The 19,078-nt window shown below is 42.4% G+C and overlaps 1 protein-coding gene across 1 annotated transcript in view; it reads left to right on the top strand.

Moving 5' to 3' along the window:
- usp20 (ubiquitin specific peptidase 20) overlaps window positions 1-12,282 on the top strand; it is a 181,985-nt gene extending 169,703 nt beyond the window's left edge. The window contains exons 26-27 of the transcript XR_012099762.1: window positions 4,102-4,192; window positions 10,571-12,282. The gene's annotated coding sequence lies outside the window, so the exon portion shown is untranslated. The remainder of the gene's footprint in view (window positions 1-4,101; window positions 4,193-10,570) is intronic.
- Window positions 12,283-19,078: the final 6,796 nt, after the last annotated feature.

The following is a 19,078-nucleotide window of genomic DNA, read 5'->3' as shown; positions in this document are numbered from 1 at the left end:
GCTGACCACCCTGATTCTCTAAGGGACCAATTTTATCCCTCACTATCCTCTTGCTTTTAATATAGATTGACAATGATATTATGCAAAGCTACCTACAGATCTTGCCAATGGTGCTAAATTCAGGTTACTTTCTGAAACATAACTACCCAGTAATTTAGCTTTGGCTGAGCATTCACACAGTGACCAAGACACATGTCACAACGCTGTTGTATAACATACATGAGTAAGTGGAAGACTTGCACTTGTGTGCTACTTTCTGTAAAGTCTTATTCATTGCCAGTACATTTTTGGCACCCTGGTAGTGTAGCAGAAACTGTAATCAGTCTCTCACCATCTGAAATATGATGATGAATTTTCTAGTGATGTTGCCCAAGTGTTAAATTTTGGCTGGGTTGATTTCTCCTGCTGTTCCTCCACAGATGCTCTGGGGCCTTTTCTGTCATTCTGAGAAAATAGTCCACGTTGTAATGATAAGCAAGAACAGCATTTCTGTCAGTGGATGTACATACAGTATGTTTCTGCACTACAGCCCCCATTTTGTATCCCCTATCATATTCATTCTGAGGGAGAGGAAATGGTTTCATCCTGTTTCATTTGACTTTAAGAGTGGATTAACTTGGGATCATAATGGGAACCAGGCACCTGAATTCCTGTGTAACATCGCTGGAGGACAGGAACCCACACAGACAGTGCAGGGACGGAAGAGGAGAGGAAGAGGGGAAACGAGAGAGAGAGAGAAGGAGAAAGAAAGAAATAGAAAATCGGCACACCAGGCCCAAAACAAAATACCACAGATGTTGGAAATGTGAACTAAAGCAAGAAATGCTAGAGATGCTGGAGGAACTGGTAACATCTATGTAGAAAAATGAACAGCCAACGTTTCAGACCTGAGATCCTCCACCAGGATGGAATGAAGGGTCTCAACCCAAAATGTTGTCTAATTATTCTTCTCGATAGCTGCTACCTGACCTCCCAAGTTCCTCCAGGATTTTGTGTGTGCTGCTCTGGATTTCTGTGTAAGTGACAGAAATGCTATGCAGGTCAAGCAGCTTCTGTGGAGAGAGAATTTGAGTTAACATTTCAAAAATCATTGGTATAAAACCTTAACTGCTTCTTTCTCCACAGATTCTGTCTGACTGGCTCACTGTTTCCATTATAAGACCATAAGACATATAGTAGGGGGCAGATTAGGCCATTCAGCCCATTGAGTCTGCTCTGCCATTCCATCATAGCTGATTTATTATCCTTCTCGAACCCATTATTCTGCTTTCTCCCTGTAATTTTGACTTCCTGACTAACCAAGAACCTGTCAACCTCTACTTTAAATATACTCAGTGACTTGGCCTGCACTGCTATGCGTGGCAGTGAATTCCACAGATTCACCACCCTCTGGCTAAAGAAATTCCTTCTTATCTCTGTTCTAAATGAATGTCCCTTCATCTTGAGGCTGTGCACTTTGGTCCTAGACTCCCCCACTATAGAAAAGATCCTCTCCACATCCACTCTGTCTTGGCCAGGGGTTCCCAACTTTTGTAATGACACAGACCAAAACAATTAAGCAAGGGGTCAGCACGGTAGTGTAGTGGTTGGCACAACACTTTAACACTTTACAATTCAGATGACCTGGGTTCATTTCCTGCTGCCACCTGTGAGGAGTTTGTACATTCTCTCTGTGACCGTGTGGCTTTCCTCTGGATGCTCCAGTTTCCTCCCACAGTCCAAAGACGTACCGGTTGGAAGGTTAATTGGTCATTGTAAATTGTCCTGTGATTAGGCTCAGATTAAACTGGGAGATTGCTGGACAATGTGGTTTGAAGGGCCAGAAAGGCCTATTCTGCACCGTCTCTCAATAAATAAATATTTGAAAAAACTGTTGGTATCCTCTTTGATATTTTTGACTAGCTTACCTTCACATTTCATCTTTTCTCTCCTTACGGTTTTTTTTTAATCTGCCTTCTGTTGGTTTTTAAATTCTTCCCAATCCTCTAATTTCCCACTATTTTTTGCTATATTATATGCCCTCTCTTTTGCTTTTATGCTGTCTTTGACTTCCCTTTTCACCCATGGTTGCCTCATCCTCCCTTTAGAATGCTTATTCATCTTGGGTATATATTTATGCTGTGCCTTCTAAATTGTACCCAGAACCTCTAGCCACTGCTATTCTGCTGTCACCCCTGCTAGTGACCATTCCAAACAACCTTGGCCAACTCCTCTCTCATGCCTCTGTGATTCCCTTGACTTCACCGATATATCAGACTTTATCTTCTCCCTCTCAAACTGCAGGGTGAATGCTATCATATTTAAGATCACTGTCTCCTAAGAGTTCCTTTCCCTTAAGTCCCCTAATCAAATCTGGTTTATTGCACAACACCCAATCCAGAATTGCCTTTCCTTTAGTGGGCCCAACATCAAGCTGTTCTAAAAAGCCATTTTGTAGGCATTCTACAAATTCCCTCTATTGGGATGCAGCACCAACCAGATTTTCCCATCTACCTGCATACTGAAATCACCTATAACTATTCTAACATTGCCTTTATTACATGCCTTTTCTATCTTCCATTGAAATTCATATCCCACATCCGGGCTACTGTTTAGGGACCTGTATATAACTCCCATCATGGTCTTTTTACCCTTGCAGTTTCTTAACTCAACTCAAAGGATTCTACATCCCCCAAGCATATGCCACCTCTTTCTAAAGATTTGATTTCATTTTTTACCAACAGTCACCGCACCCCCCTCTGCCTACCTGCCTGTCCTTTCATACAACGTGTATCCTTGGATGTTAAGCTTCCAACTATGACTTTCTTTCAGCCACGTCACAGTTGATGTGCCAATCTCTAACTGCGCTCAAAGATCATCTACCTTACTCTGTATTACTGTGTTCATTCAATTGTAACACCTTCATTCCTGCATGCATCACACTTTTTGATTTTGTCCCTCTGTTGCAGTTTATCTCATTCCACAGACTGCAATTTTGTCCTGTCATCTGCTTGTCCATCTTCAGTGTCCCTATACTCTTCATTAACATGTATACCATCCTTGGCCCTATCACTCCAGTTCCCTTCACTGTGCCAGCTAAGTTTAAACCCTCCCCAACAGCTCTAGCAAACCTGCTCACACAGACATTAGTCCCCCTTGGGTTCATGTGTACTGCGTCCATTTTGTACCAGTCTTACAGTCCAAAGAAGAGATCCCAATGATCCAGAATTCTGAAATCCTGCCCCCCCCCCCGAACACCTCCTCAGCCACTCATTCATCCCGACTAGCACGTGGCACTGGGAGTAATCCAGAGATTAAGTGCTGTACCTTGGATGTCCTGTTCTTCAGCCTTCACAAGAACTCCCTGTACTCACTGCATAGGAACCCTTCCCCATTTCTACTTCTGTCATTGGTGCCAATGTGCACCATGACCTCCAGCTGCTCACCAGAGATTATTTTCTGTTTAATTTTATAACAAATATACCAGATGTTTTACTAAAGTATCAAGCTGCTGGAGGGAATCCTACTGCTTGCAAACAGAGGAAAGAGTGTAGGATGGTGGTGAATATTGGAAGCTCGGTTGAGGCGTTTGATGTTGTGGTGCTCACCGAGTTTAGCAATTTGCTTGCAGATGTTCCGTCACCAGACGAGGTGACATCCTCAGTGCGGAGTTGTTAGTGCTTCTCTCTGGGAGTGCTCATGGTTATATAGGCGCCCCATTCACTTGCCTCAGTCCTGATTGGCTACCCCTTCAGCTGACCTTTGAATTCTATTGGCTTGCATTTCTTTGACTCTTTGGGGTCCTATTTTTGATATATTTGTTTAGCCAATCAGGACTGAGACAAGCAAATAGGACATCAATACGAAAGAGCCTGTAATTGGACTTCCCATGCCTGGAATGGAAAGCTTTCAGCAGAACATAAAGGAAATGAACATTTTTTTTACTGGTGTTTCTCTAGGCCAGGGGTTCCAAACCTTTTTTATGCCTTGGACCCCTAACATTAACTGGAGGGTCCATGGACCCCAGGCTAGGAACCCCTAGACTCTAAGTGTTGCTACACGTATCAGAGCTAACAAATTGTCAATTACATTTCTTACATGTGCAAAACAACTGACAAGTAGAAGGATGGAGCTGAAAATAAATTTGAAGTGCCAACTAATTGAAGATGAGCGGAATGATTTCTCCTTTTGGCACTAAAGAGATCTGTCAGCTGTAAGTGTAAACTGTCATAAGACAGAGGATCAGTTTACTAGATTGTTTGTATAAAATAAGAAATTGTCTCCTGTGTTATCTGCAGTTTGAGCTACATTAACTTGCTGATACTTCCACTGTTGCTTAACCAGACCACCTACATCATCATTCTGTTCTGTGGGTATCAAATAGTAAAGAGGAGACACAAGAGACTAGCATCTACAAAGGCAAAGGGCTAGTTGACATTTTGGTCCCTGATGCAGGTTTTCACCTCAAACATGACACCCCTTTGCCTCCACAGAGACTGCCTGGCCTGCTGGGTCAATCCAGCGGTTTGTTTTCTGTTATGGAACAGGCTCAGCCAATAGCAACATTGAATTTCTCCATATGGTCACACAGTCTGTTTCAGCAGACGATGGTTACCCCATTACTCCCACCTGAAGAATGAAGGCAATATAAATTGGATCTTTAGACAGTGAGTAAATACATGTGTGAATTAGTTGCTGCCCAAAATTATTTATTTCTTTGTTAAAACTCCCTTAGCTAGAGCTGTGAGCTTTCTGAAAAATACCAAGGTTCAACAGGAAGGCTCCAGGGAGATTTATAGTCAGTTGTCAGTATTTTTAAAAAAAATATCTTTTTAGATTTAGATGCTAAAAGCAATAAGGTGTCAAAAGGAAAAATCACGAAAGGAAGTTTATAATTATTAGCTTTGAAAAACAACTTGGACAAGACATCAAACAAAGATACTGATGCACCATCAGTAACTCTCTGAGACGTGAGGTGAGATATCGGCTTTTATTGACTGGAAGAAAGAACAAGCAGTAGTTGACCACCATACTACATCCTGGAGACTGAGGGCCGGGCTCAGGCCTCAATCGCCTTTATACCGGGGTCTGTGGGAGGAGCCACGGTCAGTGGGAGGAGCCACAGGAGCAGTCAGCAGGGGAGGCGTGTCCAGACAGGTATATGTAGTTCGCCACAGATACTAATTCTTCTCACTGTATATCTCAAAGTCTGTCAGGATGATGCTCCTTGATCTGGATCCGAAACACTGACTGTCCATTTCCCTTCATAGACGCTGACTAATCCGCTGAGTTCCTCCAGCAACTCATCTTTTTGTTCCAGACTCCAGACGTTGCAGTCTCTTATGTTCCTTTTGAAGAGATGCTTTGGGAGGAATTGTGGATGGTATCCTGGAATAAGGGAATTCAGTTGTGACAGAGACCAATAAACTCACTGATTTTGCTTATTCTTTGAGCAGAGGGATTTTAACAACTGTATTCAAAATTTTAAAGGATTCAAAGTACCTTTATTATCAAAGTATGCTTGCAGTATACAACCCGGAGATTTGTCTTCCCACAGACAGCCATGAAACAAAGTAAACCATGGAACTCATTCAAAGAAAGACATCAAACTCCATCCCCTCATGCAGAGCAAAAAAAAATTGCACGAGCAACAAAAGAAACAAGTACAAAACACAGAATATACCTGACAGAGTCTATGTATATTCAATTCACCTCAGTTCTAGTTCAATCTACTTTATTACCTGCAGGCTGCACCAGAGGAAATTTAAAGGTACATGAGAAACATGGCTGCCCTAACATTGTCCTTCAACACCCTTTTTCATGATTTTCTAGTACACAGAGGTGTAAGGTCTTTAACTGCTGGTTATTTCAGGACAATCCTGGACGTTTAGCAACCCAAACCACTGATATCTCAGGCTGAGCCCTCAAGTTTACACTGAATTTCTGCTGTTTCAATAGAGGACACATAAACCCCCACCCTCCCAGTCCCTCGCTTGGCCAATTTCCTGATAACCAGTCTCAATCCTTATCATTCCACAATCAGGAATAGTCATGGATGTGATAAAGAGACCTCACTAGCTTTCCACCTTCTAGGGTTTGCAAGAGTGACATTAATATTAAGGAGTTTAATATTCTGAGCAGTTGCAATAATTACATCCAGAGCAACTGCCAAATATTATAGCAATGAAGGCTTTTAAGGCAAATTACAGCAGCGTAATATATGTCACAGAAACCCATTAATTCTCATTATAAAGTGGGGTCTAAGGTAGGACTCACAATCTCCAGCAATAAAATATCTCATTTCTCTACACTCCACTCCCCTGCGTCAGTTTCTTTCTCAGAAGGAAGATTGTTGGCAAACAGTTATTTTTTGTGTCTCTGTTTATTACTTTTTTATTTTTCCTCTACCATTTTCTTCTACTGTAAGTTCAAAGTAAACTTACTGTCAAAGAATGTATGTCACTGTATACAACCCTGAGAGTAATTTTCTTGTGGCCGTTCACAGTAGAACTATGGAATACAATAGAATGAATGAAAAACTACACACGAAGACTCACAAACAATCGATGTGCAAAAGAAGACAAACTGCAAATAAAACAACAATAATAAATAAATAAATAATATTGAGATCATGAGTTGTAGAGTCCATATGTTATGGAATCAGTTGAGTGTTGAGGTGGTTGAAGATTGCCACTCTTGTCCAGTAGCCTGATAAAGTTTGGCACCTGCGGTGTTGCTGGAATTGACTGTCAACGATGCACTCGATGTAGGGCTTTCCAGGCACTCCAGCCCCAGATTTTCCCCTCGGGGTTCATTCCCCGTGAATGGTTATAGCTGCAAGGCAGTGGAAATTGAGATCTTGGTTTTCCTCTTCCTAGATGAGCTGCCAACCACGACTGACAAGCCCCATCTGTAAAACATACATCCAAAACTTAGGTAATGTTTATATATTCCGTTCTTTCTCAACTTGGAAATTTCCCACTAAAGATTGAAGAACAATGCTGGGAATTTGAAATAAACCAAGGAATGACAGAAATACTCAACAGCTCAGGAGAAAGAAACATGATGTTTCTTCAGAAGTATTGATGAAAGCCCATTGATCTGAAATCTGAGGGCCGCGATTACTGAGGGCCTGTGCGACTGAGCTGGGAGAACCACTACAGCGCATCTTCAACATGAGCCTGGAGCAGAGAAGAGTACCCAGACAGTGGAAAACATCCTGTATTGTCCCGGTACTGAAGAAACCACAACCAAAGGAGTTGAATGACTTCAGACCTGTTGCCTTGACGTCGCACGTGATGAAGACCATGGAGCGGCTGATAATACAGAATCTGAGGCCACAAACCAGGCACACCCGGGATCCTCTTCAGTTTGCGAATAAGGAGAAGGTGGGAGTGGAGGATGCTATCATGTATTTGCTGCACAAATCCCTCTCTCACCTAGATGGGGTCAGTGGTGCTGTGAGGATTACATTCCTGGACTTCTCTAGTGCCTTTAACACCATCCAGCCCGAGATCTTAAGGCACAAACTAACGGAGATGGGAGTAGACTCTCACATGGTGGATTGGATAGTGGACTACTTGACAGATAGACCTCAGTATGTGCGGTTGGGAGACTGTAGGTCTGACACGGTGGTCAGCAGCACAGGAGCGCCGCAGGGGACCGTGCTCTCTCCGGTCCTGTTCACCCTGTACACATCGGACTTCCAATATAACTCGGAGTCCTGCCATGTGCAGAAGTTCGCTGATGACACGGCCATAGTGGGGTGTGTCAGGAATGGACAGGAGGAAGAGTATAGGAAACTGATACAGGACTTTGTGATATGGTGCAACTCAAACTACCTGCGTCTCAATATCACCAAGACCAAGGAGATGGTGGTGGACTTTAGGAGATCTAGGCCTCATATGGAGCCAGTGATCATTAATGGAGAATGTGTGGAGCAGGTTAAGACCTACAAGTATCTGGGAGTACAGTTAGACGAGAAGCTAGACTGGACTGCCAACACAGATGCCTTGTGCAGGAAGGCACAGAGTTGACTGTACTTCCTTAGAAGGTTGGCGTCATTCAATGTCTGTAGTGAGATGCTGAAGATGTTCTATAGGTCAGTTGTGGAGAGCGCCCTCTTCTTCGTGGTGGCGTGTTGGGGAGGAAGCATTAAGAAGAGGGACGCCTCACGTCTTAATAAGCTGGTAAGGAAGGCGGGCTCTGTCGTGGGCAAAGTACTGGAGAGTTTAACATCGGTAGCTGAGCGAAGGGCGCTGAGTAGGCTACGGTCAATTATGGAAAACTCTGAACATCCTCTACATAGCACCATCCAGAGACAGAGAAGCAGTTTCAGCGACAGGTTACTATCGATGCAATGCTCCTCAGACAGGATGAAGAGGTCAATACTCCCCAATGCCATTAGGCTTTACAATTCAACCGCCAGGACTTAAGAACTTTTTAAAAGCTATTATTAATGCTTTTTGAGATAGTGATTTAGATGCATATCATATTTTTTACTGAGTTAAGTATTGTATGTAATTAGTTTTGCTACAACAAGTGTATGGGACATTGGAAAAAAAGTTGAATTTCCCCATGGGGATGAATAAAGTATCTATCTATCTATCTATCTATCTATGTTTCCCTCTGCGCAAGTCCTGTCTGAGCTGCTGACCATTTCCTACCTCTGTACTTATTGTATAAAGCAAGGATGGTGTTTCCAGCTGGGTTTGTGTGAGCACAAAGATACCAGGTCCCCACTCTCTCACAGTTTGATGACTGGAATGACGCTAGAAGTAAGTTTTGATTTTAACATTCTTTTCAAATCCCTTCATGGCCTTGCTGCTCCCTACCATTGCAACTTCTTCACACCAGGAATCGTCTAAGATTGTTTGTCGGGCTGTTTGCCGAGCCTGGAGGTTAGATCCCAAACGTTTCGTCACCACTCGAGGTGACATCATCAGTGCGTAATTGAGAGCTGCTTCTGCTGAGTGCTCATGTTTATATTGGTCCGACTTGTTATTCTGATTGGTTGGCTGTCAAGCTGGTCACAAGCCTCTGCTGGGTCTTGGCCAACTGGACAGCTGAGTGATCTTCATCAACTGTGCACTTTGTCTGGTGTGTGACCAAACCTCCAGGCTCAGCAAACAACTCTACAAACCTTATAGATTTATTGAGTATGCTGACAAGAAAATTAATCACAGGGTTGTATATATATATAGCTTGATAATAAAATTTACTTTGAACAAGCAGCCTACCTGAACTACCAATCTTCCCCCTCATTTCAAATCCTCTGAGATCTCTGAACTCCTTCAGTTTATATCCATTATACACTCTTGCTTTTCAGAGCTCTATAAGTCTTGGCTGAACCATCAGCCCTCACAGTTCCCTGAGCCCTGGAATTATCCCCCTAAACCTCCCTCCTGTTAAGACTTTCCTAAAACCAACCTCTTTGACCAAGCTTTAGGAACCTGATCTTATTAGGAAAAAGATGCTGATTCTTAGTTGGTCCAACAAAGATGTACTGGCAAACTGCAGTGCACAGGATGTGAATTCCATTGCCTGCCCATTGTAGTGTGGAAATCAAAAGCAAGGTGACATAACACCTCAATCTCCCAAGCTCTCACTAAACTCAACACTCCTGTGCTGAGGGGAAAATGCATTTCTCATTGGACTCCTCAGCTTTACGCTGGGGATAACTGATATTTATTTGTTTAAAGATGCAGTACGCTAACAGGCCCTTCTGCCCCTAATGAGCCCGTGTCGCCCAATTACCTGTACGACTTTGGAAAGTGGGGAGAAACCGGAGCACCCGGAGGAAACCCACATGGTCATACGGCGAATGTACAAACACCTCACAGTGACAGAATTGAACCCAGATCACTGGCGCAGTAATAGTGTTACTCTAACACTGTGCTCCATGCTAATTGTGTTTTGAGGGTGACTCCATCTATTGGAACGGGATTAAAATCTTGATTGAAAAGGAGAGTGTAATTTTTTTAAATTTTGTTTATATTTTTTAAAAATCTGGCTCTGATAGTAATTATGTTTTAGATCTAAAGAAAAAATGACTTTATTTGAATCTTATTTGCACTGTCAGTAATGTTTCTGATCATTATTTAAAAGCAGCCCGAAGGCCCGTGGCAGTAGGGAGTGTTCAAAGGGCCACCTGTGTGTCCTGGGGTGGATCTTCAGGATCTACCTGACCCCTAGACGTGGTCCTACAACAAGAACTGCACTCGGGTCAGAATTGTAGGGCTGTAAAAGTAAGTGTGGCTGCAGGAATAGCACAGGTAACCTGCACGGGCTGTGGGCCAGACTGTTCTTGATCTGATCCAACATCTCTTCTGTATCAAATTACATTTGACAACATGCCTCTGAGGCACCTTGAAACATTGATTTAACATAATGTTAATGTTTATATTGAGATTGATTTTTTATTAATAAGTTTTAGTGCTTTTGTTTTCATTTTAAAGGGTGTTTAATTATTCTAATTGCAATCATTGCCACTTCTATTCGTAGCTTATTTTGCTCTTTAAGTGGAATCACTTATGAGACCGTAAACATGAACCTTATCTTCTTAATGCCAGTTGTGCTTTGTATTTTCTAGGTCCCTTCTTGTGCCTATCTGAGGGGTGTTATCTGTTGCTGATTCAGCTTTGGAAGAATGATTCAAAGCCTTCATCCTGAGTTTTTATAGTGGCTGGGTTTGCCATCTCCTTTGCCCCCCCCCCCCCGCCCCCCCGGAGCACCAATTCTGTTCACACACAACTGAGGAGGTGCACATTCTTGGTGTCACACGGGGTTACCTTTTACCATCATGGGATGTGTGATGTGTTCTCCCCTGGCTGAAATGTGGAACTTCTCCTCAAAGGAGCGCCGGGGGAATAATTGCATGGAGCTCTCACTTTTCCCCAATTCCTGTCTCTCGCAGTACCAGAGGGTCTCCGGCCTACATTACCTGTCCTCTTTCTCTGAGGCGGAGGACTGCTGTGAGGAGAGTTCTGTGTCTGGAGACTCAGATTCTGAGATGACTTGAGGAGAGAAGGATGAAAAAACACAGAGAATCGAACTGGATTACTGGTGTTAAATCAATCTCCTTGTGTGATTTTACTGCGTAAACAGGACTCCTTCCCATTATTTTTCTTGCCCAGTTTTCAAAATGTTAAATTAATGCAAGTGAAGAAGGTATAAATTGTCCGGGCTATTGATGTCCTGTCCGTAGTTTAGCTATGATATCCATCAATCAGCTGGGGTAACTATAGGGGTTCCACTTCAGTGGAAGAGTGTTTCAAACTTTGCATTAACATTTAAATGAGGCCTTCCAGTCATCTTTGGAGCGGAGTAAATGAAAAAAAGAACACAGTGAGTGGACTCTAGATGAGACAAGTACAGGCTTAGCGCATGAGGCTCCTTGCGCTTGCCACTGAATTAGATCAGAGGTGCACGACTCACAGCCCGCAGTCCGATCAACACAAACAAGTAATAACAGATTCAAAGCACCTTTTTGCTTGAATGCATAGGGTGGAACCTGAATGGATGCAACCCCTATAACATGTTGAGGCCCACAGGGGTGTGACTATGTCTGCAAGTAGATTGACAACCATTGAATAAGTACCGGTAATAGCTGATCTGTTCCTTAACTCCGTCCATTCATTTTGGCTCTCATATTTATCTAAATGCTCAGTCACTCAATCTGGAATACAATTGTGTCCTGATTTTCCATAAGTGATATAAGATAATCTATCTATTTTTAAGCCCTTCTAAGTAATGGCTTGGGAGTTTTCCCGTCCAAGGGGATAATTCCTAAATCACAAAAAGCTTTGGAGGATCTCGACAAATACATCAACAAAAAATTCATTACCTACTAGTACCCTGAGTGGAAATCTTTGAGTCTGGGTGATTTGCCTGTCTTTAACCAGCTTTGTCATGCAGGTTAAATGTTCCTTGTGCTTTTGTTGGAGCGAGGGTGCTCTCTTAGTGAAGGTTTAGAATAGATCCTGTTGTGATGTTACTTTTATCAACATGAAATGATAAGCCTGATTATATTATCTCTTCTAGTAATGTCTGTTTATGTGATATCAGTGTATAAAGGAGTAATTTAGTCATAATCAATAGAATAAGCAGAATAACCTGTCAGTCAGCAGATGAGTAACAGATATTAATACAATTAAAGAGTTAATTAAGGATTCATTGTCAACTCAGTTACAGTTGAAGAGCCAAAATAATTGCCTAAATGTCCTGAAGTTAAATGTCAAAAGTGTCTCTGAAGGTGGAAGAATGCAAAAATGCTGCAAAGTGCTTGTAATGGTTAATAAAGGTTTACCATGACTTGCGGAATGCCACTTATTTCTTTTGTCTAAATCTACTTGACATTGCCTGTGGACTAGCCTATCACAGCTGGAATTAAAGATAAAGATTAGCTTTATTTGTCACATGTGCACTGGGATATCCAAACACATGGTGAAATGTGTCATTTTGTGTCAAATCAAATCAATGAGGGTTGTACTAGGCACCATGCTTCAGGCACCGATATAGCATGCCCATAACTCACTTAGCCTAACCTGTATGTCTATGGAACGTGGGAGGACATCGGAGCACCCAGAGGAAGTTCACATACACACAGGGAGAAGGGTCAGACTCCTTACAGACAGAGGCAGAATTGAACCATGCACCAAGATGTAAAAGTAAAATGCAGACACTCCAGATATTGAACGCAAGTGAAAAATTGTCGGAATCTTAGCACCCTTGACACATAAGAGCAAGCAGCTCACACCTCTGAGGGTGGGGATCTTGTTTTGCTCAATATTTCACCCATCCTGATGTTGTGCTTCTCTAAAGTGTTTTCTATGTCTTCTACTTTAGAGCCTCTTTACCCATCTCTGGCCACACACCATTCTTTTGGCCTCCTTGCCCCCACATATCTTAAGTCACAATGAACGCACGTAGAGAGGTAATGTCAGTCGAAAGCCGCATCTACTGTGCCAGTCATTGATTGGCACATTTGAAAGAAATTGAAATTGAAATATCTTTATTATCATTGCATAGTACAATTTGTCATGCACCAATACAGTGAAAATGAGTTTGCAATTCTCGTACTCAATGCGATAAAACAAATAAAATAAACAATAAATAAAATCAAGTAACCAGCCAGTACAAGCAATGTCCAGCAGTACAAAAGCGCAACTCAGATGCATGACAGCCATAAAACCAGTATTAAAAGTAGCAATATAACAAATTTATGGATGATGCTTGATCGATTGGTTCAGAGCAATTATAGCTCTGGGGAAAAAGCTATTTTTCAGTTTGGAAGTGCAGGCATAGAGAATCTTATAACATCTGCCAGATGGAAGAAGTTCAAGCAGATGATTGCATGGGTGTGTATTGTCCTTACAGATGCCTGTAGCTTTCCTTAGGTAGCATGAACTGTAGGTGTCCTCCAGGGCTGGGAGCTGTGTCCTGATGCTAAAGAAGTGGCAGCTCTTTGCCATTGTCTGCCACGGCACCGGTGTCAGGTTTCAGAGTTGCTCATGCAGGAGGCTCGTCTTCTTTTCCTTTTGGCCCTGGGCACTCATTTTCACACTGAGGTTGCTACCAGTGTTGAAGAACCTTCAGGAAAATACACTCCAAAATTAGGAGGGCCCACTCACTCTTAGTTAACTATAGTTTTCGTATCGTAGTTTGTGTAACTTGGGGGAGGATAGATGTTTGGTCGAATGTTTTACTGCTTGTACATAAATTATTAATGTGCTTATTCGCAATCAGTGTCTTCCGTCTCACTTATCAAACCCATGAACTTGCTTCCTCGTAACAAGGTAAGATCAAGAACTTTGAGAAGAGTGGAACCCTCTTCTATCACCAGATGAATCCATCTCATTCTCTGTTTAACTTGCCCTCTAAAGTTGCTAATTTGAAGGATATAAACACTACACACTTCATTGCTCTTACATTTCCTCGATGTAATCCTTATTGACCATTGGCATGGTTCCTTTTAAACATCAATATAAATATTTAGCATACTGTAGTGGCCAACACTTGGCACTTTACAGCTGGCATATCACAAGTCAGGTGGTTTTGTAAGAAATGTCCAAGTCTGTGTGAATAAAGCAACACCTTCCTAACATCTGTAACAATTTGTCAATGACAATATTGAGGATCTGTTTATCAATGTTCAGTTTACTAAATTGCTGTGTCATTTCTAAGTAACCCTCGTTTTCAACGGAAACAGGAAGCTATGGAAATACTCGGTTGTTTAGGCTGCATCTGTGGAGGAAGGAACAGAGTTAATCTTCCAAGTAGATGACTTTTCATCATCTGATTGGAAGAGTGGTACTGAACATGGTTTCCCTTCATTGGTAACCATGATAGGTTTCCCTCTGAAATTATTACCCCCCCCCCCCAAATGTCTGATACCAATAAGGCAGCCTGCTCCCTTGTTGTTTCAATTTTGGTTCCATTAAACATCCAGCTGATCAAATCTTGAATGCTGGTGTAGTTTTGGTTTCAAGCACAAATGCTGGAAATGAATTGAGTTCCTCAGCCCCATAACCTCTGCATGAAGAAGATTTTCCAGCTTTCAGTCCTAAGTCTCCTTTTTTGATCTTGCAACTACATTAGCTATCATTGACTATACAGCTTTAAGAAAGTCAACTTTATGCCTTCAGTTGTGGATTTTGAGGTGTGCTTAGGATCATTATCCTGTTGTAGAAGGCATCCTCTTTTCATCTTCAGCATTTTTAGAGGTGGTGTGATGTTTGCTTCCAGAATTTGCTGGTATTTAATTTAATTCATTCTTCCCTCTACCAGTGAAATGTTCCCCGTGCCACTGGCTGCAACACAAGCCCAAAGCATGATCGATCCACCCCCATGCTGTACAGTTGGAGAGGTGTTCTTTTCATGAAATTCTGCACCCTCTTTTCTCCAAACATACCTTTTCTCATTGCTGCCAAGAAGTTCTATTTTAACTTCATCAGTCCATAGGACTTGTTTCCAAAATGCATCAGGCTTGTTTAGATGGTCCTTTGCAGACTTCTGATGCTGAATTTTGTGGTGAGGACGCAGGAAAGGTTTTCTTCTGATGACTCTTCCATGAAGGTCATATTTGTGCAGGTGTCGCTGCACAGTAGAACAGTGCACCTCCACTCCAGAGTCTGCTAAATCTTCCTGAAGGTCTTTTGCAGTCAAATGACGGTTTTAATTTGCCTTTCTAGCAATCCTACAAGCAGTTCTCTCAGAAAGTTTTCTTGGTCTTCCAGACCTCAACTTGACCTCCACCGTTCCTGTTAACTGCCATTTCTTAATTGCATTACGAACTGAGGAAACGGCTACCTGAAAATGCTTTGCTATCTTCTTACAGCCTTCTCCTGCTTTGTGGGCATCATATATTTTAATTTTCAGAGTGCTAGGCAGCTGCTTAGAGGAGCCCATGGCTGCTGATTGTTGGGACAAGGTTTGAGGAGTCAGGGTATTTATAAAGCTTTGAAATTTGCATCACCTGGCCTTTCCTAACGATGATTGTGAACAAGCCATAGCTGTAAAAAGCTAATTAAGGTCTGAGACCTTGGTAAAAGTTATCTGAGAGCTCAAATATCTTGGGGTGCCCAAACTTTTGCATGGTGCTCCTATCCTTTTTTACACTCTAAAGTTGTACAAGACAAAAATAATATACTAATCTTGCTTAAAATGTTGAAAAGAATGTTTCATCTTTAACTTTATGACTTTTGGAGATCAGTTCATCTTCCACTCACTTAACTATTCACGGTAACAGAAATTTTGACCGGGGTGCCCAAACTTTTGCATGCCACTGTGTATCTATATATATATACAACTTCCTGTACATCTCATATATATATATGAGATGTACAGGAAGTGGTTTCCTGCTTGACATTGCTGCCTGCCGCATCTCCAACAGCACCCTTAGGTCAGCTGTGGGGTCATCAGCCAGGGACCACCACTCATTGATGTTTTGCTCCCTTAGCCCTGATACATCTCCTGGTGATGGGGCAGTGAAAGGGACGTTTCCTTGCCACTGCCCGCAGCTTTGCAGGTTTCGATGGGGTGAGGCAGTTCCCCAATTTATATATTATAAAAAGTTAAATATGTAGTAGAAAGAGAGAAGAATAGTGAGGTAGTGTTCATGGGTTCAATGTCCATTCAGAAACCTGATGGTAGAGGGGAAAAAGCTGTTTCTGAATTATTGAGTGTGTGCCTTCAGACTCCTGTGCTTCCTCCCTGATGATAGATAATAGCAATGAGAACAAGGTACGTCCTAGGTGATGTGGATCCTTTTGATGGATGCTGCCTTTTTGAGGCATCACTCCTTGAAGATGTCCTGGATGGAGGCTAGTGCCCGTGATGAAGCTGACTGAGTTTACAAGTTTCTGGCAGAAACATAGAACAGTACAGCACAGTAAAGACCTTCTAGCCCACAATGTCACACCATGGTCCTACTTCGCAAACAGCCTAACCTTTCCCTCCTACACATCCCATAACCCTCCATCTATGTTGCCTATGTTGCTAAAGTGTCCCGAATGTATCAACCTCAACCACCATCCTGGCAGTGCTTTACAGTAAAAACTGTGAATACAGAGAGTAAAAACTACTTCTAACATAGAAAACCTATAGCACAATACAAAGTTCAGCCCACAAAGTTGTGCCGAACATGTTCCTACCTATAGAAATTACTAGGCTTACCTATAGCCCACTATTTTACTAAGCTCCATGTACCTATCTAAAAGCCTCTTAAAAGACCCTATCGTATCCACCTCCACCACCGTTGCTGGCAGCCCATTCCACGCACTCACCATTCTCTGAGTAAAAAAACTTAACCCCTGACATCTTCTCTGTATCTACTCCCCAGCACCTTAAACCTGTGTCCTCTTGTGGCAACCATTTCAGCTCTGGGAAAAAAATCCTCTGACAATCCACACAATCAATGCTTCTCATCATCTTATACACCTCTATCAGGTCACCTCTCATCCTCCGTCACTCCAAGGAGAAAAGGTTGAGTTCACTCTATCTATTTTCATAAGGCATGCTCCCCAATCCAGGCAACATCCTTGTAAATCTCCTCTGCACCCTTTCTATGGCTTCCACATCCTTCCTGTAGTGAGGCGATCAGAACTGAGCACAGTACTCCAAGTGGGGTCTGACCAGGGTCCTATAGAGCTGCAACATTACCTCTCGGCTCCTAAATTCAGTTCAATGATTGATGAAGGCCAATACACCATATGCCTTCTTAACCACAGAGTTAACTTGCGCAGCTGCTTTGAGCATCCTATGGACTCGGACCCCAAGATCCCTCTGATCCTCCACACTGCCAAGAGTCTTACCATTAATACTATATTCTGCCATCATATTTGACCTACCAAAATGAATCACTTCACACTTATCTGGGTTGAACTCCATCTGCCACTTCTCAGCCCAGTTTTGCGTCCTATCAATATCCCACTGTAACCACTGACAGCCCTCCACACTATCCACAACACCTCCAACCTTTGTGTCATCAGCAAACTTACTAACCCTTTCCTCCACTTCCTCATCCAGTTCATTTATAAAAATCACTAAGAGTAAGGGTCCTAGAACAGATCCCCAAGGCACTCCACTGGTGACTGGCCTCCATGCAGAATATGACCCCTCTACAACCAGTCTTTGCCTTATGTGGGCAAGCCAGTTCTGGATCCACAAAGCAATGTCCCCTTGGATCCCATGCCTCCTTACTTTCTCAGTAAGCCTTACATAGGGTACCTTATCAAATGCCTTGCAGAAATCCATATACACTACATCTACTGCTCTTCCTTCATCAATGTGTTTACCTACATCCTCAAAAAATTCAATCAGGCTCGTAAGGCACAACCTGCCCTTTACAAAGCCATGCTGACTACTCCTAATCATATTATACCTCACTAAATGTTCATAAATCCTGCCTCTCAGGATCTTCTACATCAACTTACCAACCACTGAGGTAAGACTCACTGGTCTATAATTTCCTGGGCTATCTTTACTCCCTTTCTTGAATAAAGGAACAACATCCGCAACTCTCCAATCCTCCGGAACCTCTCCCGTCCCCATTGATGATGCAAAGATCATTGCCAGAGGCTCAGCAATCTGCTCCCTCGCCTCCCACAGTAGCCTGGGGTACATTTCGTCTAGTCCCGGCAACTTATCCAACTTGATGCTTTCCAAAAACTCTAGCACATCCTCTTTCTTAATATCTACATGCTCAAGCTTTTCAGTCTGCTGCAAGTCATCACTATAATCACTAAGATCCTTTTCCATAGTAAATACTGAAGTAAATTATTCATTAAGTACCTCTGCTATTTCCTCCAGTTCCATACACACTTTCCCACTGTCACACTTGATAGGTCCTATTCTTTCATGTCTTATCCTCTTGCTCTTCACATACTTGTAAAATGCCTTGGGGTTTTCCTTAATTCTGCCTGCCAATACCTTCTCATGGCCCCTTCTGGCTCTCTTTAATTTCCTTCTTAAGTTCCTTCCTAGTAGCCTTATAATCTTCTAGATCTCAAACATTACCTAGCTCTCTGAACCTTTTGTAATCTTTTCTTTTCTTCTTGACTAGATTTATTACAGCCTTTGTACACCACGGTTCCTGTCCCCTACCATAACTTCCCTGTCTCATTGGAACGTACCTATACAGAACGCTACACAAATATCCCCTGAATATTTGCCACATTTCTTCTGTACTTTTCCCTGAGAACATCTGTTTCCAATTTAAACCTCTAATTTCCTGCCTGATAACCTCATAATTCCCCTTACTCCAATTAAACACTTTTCTAACTTGTGTGTTCCTATTTCTCTCCAACGCTATTGTGAAGGAGATAGAATTATGATCACTATCTCCAAAATGCTCTCCCACTGAGAGATCTGAGACCTGACCAGGTTCATCTCCCTATACCAAATCAAGTACAGCCTCTCCTTTTGTAGGCTTATCTACATATTGTGTCAAGAAATCTTCCTGAACACACCTAACAAACTCTACCCCATCTAAACCACTTGCTCTAGGGGGATGCCAATCAATATTTGGGAAATTAAAATCTCCCATCACGACAACTCTGTTATTATTACACCTTTCCAGGATCTGTTTCCCTATCTGCTC

Source organism: Hemitrygon akajei, chromosome 7, assembly GCF_048418815.1.
Source record: "Hemitrygon akajei chromosome 7, sHemAka1.3, whole genome shotgun sequence".
In the NCBI taxonomy this organism is placed as follows: domain Eukaryota; kingdom Metazoa; phylum Chordata; class Chondrichthyes; order Myliobatiformes; family Dasyatidae; genus Hemitrygon; species Hemitrygon akajei.
Note: the sequence above shows the minus strand (reverse complement) of the source record. Positions and strands in the feature narration are given on the sequence as shown.